The sequence below is a fragment of the Solea solea genome, chromosome 8, assembly GCF_958295425.1.
Source record: "Solea solea chromosome 8, fSolSol10.1, whole genome shotgun sequence".
Classification (NCBI taxonomy): domain Eukaryota; kingdom Metazoa; phylum Chordata; class Actinopteri; order Pleuronectiformes; family Soleidae; genus Solea; species Solea solea.
In genome coordinates this window covers 11,395,500-11,403,371 of record NC_081141.1, presented here as the reverse complement: position 1 = coordinate 11,403,371, position 7,872 = coordinate 11,395,500, and positions in this window count along the sequence as shown.

Below are 7,872 nucleotides of genomic sequence, written 5' to 3'. Positions count from 1 at the left end.
TAAGTCAGGAAGACGTGGTCATTGAGCATTGTGGGTGATTACTGGCCTCACCTTCCAAGGCAGGTGATCTCCTCTTTGTGAATCTCTGTGCACAGATTTAGTTCCTGCAATATATCCCACAAGCCTGACTAATGGATTACCACTCCTGAGAGCAGTTGTGCAGACAATACAGTATGAACTGAGACGGTTCAGCTCTTTTGACCTCGTATGAAGCTTATAGGTTTCTCTTTTTATTCCCAGGAATTACTTTAAATCAGTTGTAAGACAGTTGTATTTGTGCATTTCGGAGAGAACATCAATGCTAATGACAATGTTGATGAATAATGATCAGCAGTGTATTTCTCTATTTTGCTTATAATGAAATCCCTGATGATTGAAGACAACGTTTTCATGATCCAGTGATTATTTATATTCACTGTACTAAAAAAGCTGAAGTTTTGCTCTGTAATTAAAGTAGCTTCATCAACATCTTGACAGTAACTTTGCTGACTCCACAATAGTGCATAACACTGACGCAAGAGGCGATCCACAGTGATGTTACCCACTGGTTTGTGAACTGTCGCTTTGAAGCCTCAAGTTTAGCAGTTTGCCCACCACTATACTTTATTTGTTTAAAATGAGAAGAGACCATATATGAATGGGGGTGTCGCTGGGGAAGAAACAAATGGTGGATGTTATTGAGGGCATGAGGATGTGCAGGTCACCCTACGTGACACCTATTCTTACTCTCTAGTTTTATTTGTAACCATAGGTAGATTTATTTTGCAGTTTCAAGACATTGGTATCCTTTGACAAATGACCCTACAGACATGACAGACACATGTAATAAGACATCATGTGAGTGAATGAAACAAATGAAACCCTAACCACTGGACCAATACTGGAATAAATATACAATAATAAACAGCCAAGCCCCAACGAATACCTGGCCTTATCAGCTACTATTCTCTAAATAGGATCATGATTCTGAAAATGAACATCCTGCTTTTTAGACAAAGACCTGAAAATAGTCATTGAGACCAGTAAATCCTCAGGAAAATTATATCATGACTGATATAAACTCTCATCCACTTACAGACCACCCAAGAAAATACAGATTTTTCTTTCCATTTGTATATGAAGAGGCAACATTACTGAATTATTTTGCCATTGTAAAACAATTTACTTTATAATATTATATTATAATATAAATCAGCCCTTCCCATATGGTCAAGGTGAAGTTAAAACTCTATTTCATTTCATAGAAACATCACAAAACATCACAAATATGTTCTTCACGGCCTCCCAGCGATGGCAGGGTGATAGTGACTGAACACTCACCTCTATTCTGGTACTGCTGAAACAGCTAGCAGTACAGCTAGCAGGTGTTTACACTGTAACACTTCATTTCCACCCTGTGGTTTCATTGTGTTGACGACAAAGTAAGCAGAATGAAACACAGTGATTGCTAACTTGTAACCAATCACTTTAGGCAATCCTCGTTAAACCAACTGCACAATAAACCTGTACTCAGTGAAGCATCGTAATATAATCTGTTTTCCAGCCCAGTGGTTCCATCAAACACTTTTCATCTCTCTCTGGAATTTATTGATATCCAAAGTTAAACACCGAGGCAAAGAGCAAAGCCAATAATCACAGCATGCACAACCTTTCTCACCTTTCTGCCTCTTTTGGATGATCGGCCATAAAGAAGTCTGTAAAACAACTGCCAGTCTCTGTGACCTCCTGCTGGAGACAGTTCACATGGGTGACTCTCTTGCCTTGTGAGCATAGCTGTTTTATCTCCACAGGCAACCTCGAGGAATGAATACCAAAACGAGAAAGACTGAGGATGAGGAAGAGTGGTGGCTGAAGAGAAAGAAAGAAAGAAAGAAAGAAAGAAGGAAAGAAAGAGAGCGACACAGAGAAACAGACAGGGAGATTGAAATGGTGAGCGAGAAAGCCTCCGAAAGAAAATGACTTGGCGGTCAACCAAGTGGATCATTACCTTCTGCTCCAAAAATGTGGTGTAGTGGAGAAGGTGAAACTGATAGTTTAGAAATAAGAGAAGTGCGCTGGACTGATACTTAATCATTACCACCACTGCACCATAGCTGATAGTGGCTGTGGGCTTCAAGGTGTTCTTCTCTGATGTTCACTGGAACAGATCGACAAGCTTGTTCTCCGCTTCCAAAGGGACAAGTGTGGCATGAAGCGATTAGAAACACACTGCCCACTTTGTAACTGTCCACCAAGTGCTTAGGTCCATGTTTGCTCTGCTTCTAACAGTCCATTGATTTATTGGTGCTGCAGTGGAAACACCAAGTGTGGACGTACCTTTTTTTTTCTCCGCATTCATCCCATGTCTGTGGCAAATTTTAAAGGTGACTTTAGTTGCATGTTTACATTGTGAGCTGCCATTACTGAGCCACAGTGGGCTGTCTCAGGACAGTCAGAAGCAACAATATAATGGATAATGAAGCTTGACGAAGAACCCTGTCCAGGGGTAAAAAAGAGAGAGTGTTGCACATTGTTTATTTTTAGATTTGTCGGTATGGACTAATAAATTTGATCAATTGATTTATGATTGGAAAACTGAAAGTAACAACTTTTCCAATCTGTTACGCTTCCCAAAAAACTATTCACACAGAAAAATGAATGTATCACTCTTGCAGAAAATGGCTGGAGCTGTACAATGCCATGAAAAGGAAAAACAAAAGAAACAACATGTTTGGTGCTTGGCAGCGGTTTAAAACTTTATCACTGCATACCAAAAAAACACTGCAGCTTGTGTCCAAATGCCTGATAAATCATAAGTGCTGCATTCTCAAGCGTGACAAGGCAAGGGTGACAAAACACACATATCCATGGAAATAAACAATGAAAATAAATGTAATAACATCTCTATAACATGTTGTTTATTTGTAGCATTACACAAAACGTTGGCCAGAAATATGACACTTGCTGATGAACATCGACCTGTGGTGATGTACAGTAAGATCCTGCACTTACAAGGGAAAATAATTATTACGCGTCAAGGCTCACATTACAGTATGTGGCCTTAATGGACTGGTCCAGAAACACCAACATTCAAAACATTTGACTACAGTTTAGAGTTATTTGTATTATTTGTGATACATTTCATTTTCTTTTATTGTGACCATGCAAATAAATCCACCAAGCACTTGATTAGCAACCGATCTACACCCGCATCACAACAAACAGAACAGATCAAACTCTGATTCCAGCCGATCATGGTTTGGACTGTTACTGGCCATGTGCATCCTATAAGGCTGCAGTTTACCATTTTCTAATGACTGCCCCACCACTATAATGCTCCATGTCGCACAGCAAAAGTCATCACAAACTAGCTTCAATGATCATGATAATGACTTCAGTAAACTTCAGTGGCCTCTCTAATGACCAGATCTGAAGCCAATAAAACATGGCAGAACGTAAGATGGCAGCCCAAATCAACATTACTTGGTCTTTTGGGGTTCTTGCATTATTGCACCAATAAAAAAACACATTTTGATGAACTGAGGGTTTTAAAGCTAAAGAGAGGCCCAACCCACTGATTGTATGGTGTTCTTATTTTTAGTACGTTAGTACTAGTATTGTTTGACCAAACAATCCCAACCCCAATTTAGTGAATTTCACTAAGTGATGTAAGTTTTGACATCAGTAAAAAGTTTGAAAATAAGTGATCACACTTTAGGACCAGCCAGTAATCAAACAGTGAAAGTTTCAGTTAATTATGAGCTAAATATGGAATCCGGGAAGTTTCACTTACAAGACCACTTAAGGTTTTCCCATGATTCCACAGCCTAAATAGTGCTCTCGCTAATGTTGTAGAATCCACCATTCTTGGATTACCTTCCAGAGAAGATGTCAATAATAAAATGAGAGTGGACACCATCACTGGTACCAATGTGGTGAAATGGATACCACTGGACTTCCCCTTGACACAATGTTGGCTCAAACAGTAGTATTAGACTCACTCACCTGTTGGACACTTTGAAACTGGAGCTCAGGACAATGGAAAAATCACATCCATTAAAAGCTAATGTAGACTTCTGAGAAATGCTTTATATAATTTGTTATTACTAAACACAGTATTTTTGCGTACAATTTGTGACATTCAAATGCCATTTTATGTCTCTTCCCCATGCAGAGAAGGATGTAATAATAGAGCATTCACCATTCACTGATAACAGGTTGTTTTAGCTGTTTGACTTATATGTTCATTATTCATCAAATCTGACAGGTGCAGTGGTTTTGCTCTTCAAGGAAACACTCCTAAAAATGACATTTCACGACATTTGCAAAATGCACTTACGGTACTCAGAAACATGTTTGCCATACACAGCTTTGCCATATTTGAAACAAACATTTCAGTGTGTTCATGGTGCAATCCAGACATTAACCTAGAGGGATATCACTGTATGTCGCCTCGCCAACAATGTACATATTGGATTTATGTATGTCTGTATGTATATGCAAACTGGTGTGTGTGTGACAGTGTGTAAACATTCTTATCATGTATAATATGACATCCTTTAAGACAACCACTTGCACCTTAGAAGGCAAAGGAACCGCACCCTGCGACGAAATGCGATGGCCCAAGAAATCAATCACCGGCAGTCCAAACTGACATTTTGCTGTGTTGACAATCAAGCCATGTTCATCGAGGCGCCGGAAAACTCGCTTAAGGTGCGACAGTGTGCTCATCAGCCGACGGGCTGGCCACCAAAATGTCGTCCAGATAGACGAAAACGAACGCGAGGTCACGCAACACCTAGTCCATCAGCCTCTGAAATCTTTGTGCCGCGCCCTTAAGGCCAAACGGCATGCGCAGGAACTCGAAAAAGCCCGAATGGCGTAATCACCGGCGGTTTTTGGCCACGTCCTCTGCGCGCACGGGAACTTGATGATAACCACGCACCAGATCCACCTTAGAGAAAATCGTCATTCCGGCCAGGCGGGACCGAAAAAATCCTGAATGTGTGGAATGGGATAACGGTCATGTGCAGTAATGTTATTCAGGTGGCGAAAGTCACCACACGGGCCGCCAAGACCCATCCGCCTTGGGCACCATATGGAGCGGCGAGGCCCACGGGCTGTTCGAACGCCTCACGATCCCTAAACGCTCCATGGTAGCGAACTCCTCCTTAGCCGTAGCTAATTTAACAGTGTCGAGGTGCCGTGCACGCTCGAAAACCGGCGGACCTGTAGTCGGAATGAAGTGTTCTATGCCGTGCTTAGTAACCGCTGTAGAAAACACAGGGGTCGTTAAAGACGGAAAAATCTGCCAGTAAACGCCGAAAAACATCACCCGATGCCGAAAAGTTAGCGTGTGTGTTAACGGCCCGGAGCCCCCTGTCTGACATGGAAAGGTAGCAAAAGACACAGCATCAATTAAACGGCGATTAGCGACATCCACTAGCAAACCATTAGCACAGAGAAAATCTGCCCCCGATAATGGGAACTGTAATGGAGGCTAACACAAAGTCAAACTGAAATTTGCGTCCATTGAAACAAACAGCCACAGACCTGGTACCAAATGTCTCGATAGAGGAGCCGTTGGCTGCACTCAACCGTGGGCCGCTGCCACGGGCCGACAGGTCTGCTGGTGCGGGGGGAAGAAGACTCTTCTGGGAGCCAGAGTCCACCAGAAAACCGTCCACCTGACAGTGTGTCTTTAACAAACAGCAGCTCCTCTCGATCACCGGCGCCCACAGCTGCTACTGAGCGCCGGCTCCGCCGTTTCCCGGTGCCTCGAACGCGCACGGAGGAACGCAGCGCCCGAGCCTTGCCGCCAAAAACGCTGGTGGAAGAAACACAGGTCTCCTCGCCACCTTCTGGTGGAGACTCCAGCCGTCATCGCCGAATCCGCGCCCTCCACCGTGGGCTGCAGGTAATCCGACGCCACACTCTGCACGGAAACACGTCTGGAAGTCAGCAGGATCCGATCCGCTTCCTCAGCCAAACCGCGGAAGTCGCCAGCGGCCAGGCACGGGGAGTTCGCCAGGGCTGTGCGCACCGGCAGCGGGAGTTGGCGCAGGAAAAATATGCGGGAAAAGGAAACCACCGTCCTCCATGCCCAGTAACGACAGCATACCATCCATCAGGTCCACCGCCGAACCATCGCCCAAACCGGGAAGCGAAAGCAGCTTATCCGCTCTTTCCGCGGGAGACAGGCTGTAGCGCCGGAGGAGAAACTGCTTGAGCGCGGCGTACTTTCTGTGCCGCGGCGGGGGCGCGCAGGAGCTGCATCACGCGGCGAGTGGACTGCTGATCCAGTGCCGCGACCACCAAATAATACCTGGAGTCGTCAGCCGTTATTCCTCGCAGGTGGAAAAGCGCCTCGATGTGCTCAAAACCATGGAGCAGGGGTCACCTCTGCCAAAACTCCGGAAGCTTCACCGGCCCGGTAAAGCCGGCCGGCGGGAGTTGGGCCATGGCCGAAGAGGAAGCACGTCCACTGTTCGCCGAAGAGGAATCACACTCCTCTGCTTCTTCGAACATGTTCAAAACAGGGTCACCAATGTGGCAGGATGAGGAAAGGCTGAGACGTAGGTGAGTTTCACAGGTTTATTCTGTATGCGTTAAACAGCAAGAGCACATGTGCCCCATACAGCAGATATATATAACACCAGAACCACCCCTTACCCAGAAACCAAACTGGGTGAGAGAACACACCCCTGAGTGCCCGCCACAATGTTTTGATGTATTTAAAAAAAACATCAGCTCTCATTTTCCTCTCCTTATATGTTTACATTTGTCAATGCAAACCTAAGGTTTAATCACCCCCACGACTCGCAGTTTGCTACAGTGTCTGCAAACCTCAAGGTTTTTGCAGCTGCGGTCATGCAGTGCACCCATAGAACATACTCAATTGCAGTGATGGGTCTTTACATTCAACATCAAAGCTGTACTCCATCAATAAACAATCTAATTCAAATACATTGCACAAAACATTGCAGATGAATGCATGTACCACTGAGAGAACAAAGTGTCTACATGCCGAGTCCTTGGCGTTTGATTTTCATAGAGGAATTCTCTGCAATTCCTTTTTATCTGACCTAATCATTGCTATTTCTCTGATGACATTAATGATGCACTATGGACTTGCGTGGGCGCCTTCAAAAGTACTCATGAAAATGACCTGAAACTGGAAAATGACCTGAAACCTCCAGGTTTTTTTTGGTTCCACTTGTTAACTTATACTTTTAGGGTTCTGTTGAAATTATTCGTGCCACAGAAATTGGAGATTCACTAGTGTTGTGATTATACTGTAGCTCAATGAACTTGACTGGGGACTGTAGTTAAACCTGGAAAAAAACTTCAATTCCTGATAACTACTTAATACTTCTGCTGATAATCAGCTTACTGCAGGAAATCTTACAGTTCAATTCACATCTACTCGAAAATTGACACAAAAAAGGTTGCTATAATCTGCCAAGAAAATGTATCATCTGTATTTTTCACCTTTTACACGTCTCCAGTTTCAAATCCTGCTTGAAAACAAAATTGCATGCAAGGACATCTGAGTCGCAATATGGGGATTAGGTAAATTGGACACTCTCGTGGATGGTTGTTTGTCAGCTGAGATCAGCTGAGATCGGGTACAGCACCCCCGCAACCCTCATGTGGGGGATAAAGTGGTAGTAAATAAAAGGATTCTATGTGCAGAGACCACCATGTGGTATCTCCATTATGTTCTTTGGGCTGATTGTGGTCTTAATTCCTATCTAGACATTGGTGGATGATGACATGAACCGTAGCAGACCTCAGGAGACTCACAGATGTGGAATCAACTAATCAATCAATTAATCATTCAGTCAACCATCAACCTATGTACCCTCTCACATCTATCTATCCATCGGGAGA